We start from the raw sequence: 1172 nt of genomic DNA, 5'->3' as shown, positions 1-1172 counted from the left end.
CTTCGCCCCTGGAGGCCTGTGGAGGAGGGGGGGTCCACAACCCTCTCATCCTGCAGCCTTCAAATCCCAGGGACACTGGGGGTGGGGTAGGTGGTTGTTGGAGAGACAGGAGGAAGCACTAGCCATACCTTAGCCGAAGCTCTGCACTCAGACCAGGAGGAGGAAAGGTGTTTCTTGTGGGGTTGTTAGGAGACAAGGTACTGGGTCTTCTCCAGGCCTCTGTGATCCCGTCTGAGAAATGGGTCCCCGAGGTACCCTCTGCCCCCAATATCCTGGAAGCCAGCTGCCCTGGCTTCTCCTTTTCAGACCACATGCTGTCAGCTTAATCAGTCCTCCCAAATTCAGGTGAAGGGCTGAGACCCAAAGCCCTTCACCCGGATCTGGATGTCAACACCAGCTGGGGCCCACTGCTCAAGTCTGTTCTCTGCAGGAGCCCCCTCTCGCCCGTTAATAAGACCAGCAACAATAATTTACTCTGTGCCTGCTCCTTGCTTTACAGGCATCCATGCTGTTAAACTCCCAATAAGCCCAGGAGGTAGGCACTGATATCTCCATTTCACAGAGCAGGAAACTGAGGCTCAGAGAAATGAAAGCACTGGCCCGTGGTCCCGTAACTAGGATTTGAACCCAGGTCCATCAGCTCCAAAACCTCTGGGCTCAATCACAAGAACTTCTGCCAACATCCTCTTCCAGTATGTGGCCCGCCCCCAGCCCCCTGCCCCTCATCCCCATGGAGGGGATCGCTGCTGAGACCTCTCTCCAGGCTCTATCCCTAAGACCAGGCCCAAGCCCTCCCCGTCGCCTCTCTCCTCCACCGCCCAGGTTCTGAAACTAGGCCCAAAGCCTGCATGTTTTTGTTTTTTTTAAATTAAATATATTTTTATTGATTTCAGAGAGGAAGGGAGAGGGAGAGAGATAGAAACATCAGCGATGTTTGGCTACCTCCTGCATACCCCACACTGGGGATCGAGCCTGCAACCTGGGCATGTGCTCTGACAGAATCCAACAGGAGTGAACTTTTGGTGCATGGGAGGCTCAACCAACGGAGCCATACCAGCCAGGGCTTAAACCAAAGCCTTTTATTCCACACCTGTGATATTTGCTGAAATGAGAGGCAATAAGCTTTACTGAAAAGTGGGATTAGACTAATAATCAAGATGTCTAGATTTTTA

At 52.5% G+C, this 1172-nt stretch overlaps 1 protein-coding gene across 4 annotated transcripts in view; it reads left to right on the top strand.

Moving 5' to 3' along the window:
- The window catches only part of TP53I11 (tumor protein p53 inducible protein 11), a 23306-nt gene that overhangs the window by 1048 nt on the left and 21086 nt on the right, over positions 1-1172 (top strand). The window lies entirely within an intron of this gene.

Source organism: Myotis davidii, unplaced genomic scaffold, assembly GCF_000327345.1.
Source record: "Myotis davidii unplaced genomic scaffold, ASM32734v1 scaffold265, whole genome shotgun sequence".
In the NCBI taxonomy this organism is placed as follows: Eukaryota; Metazoa; Chordata; class Mammalia; order Chiroptera; family Vespertilionidae; genus Myotis; species Myotis davidii.
The sequence above is the reverse complement of the archived record's forward strand: the minus strand, read 5'-3'. Positions and strand labels throughout refer to the sequence as shown.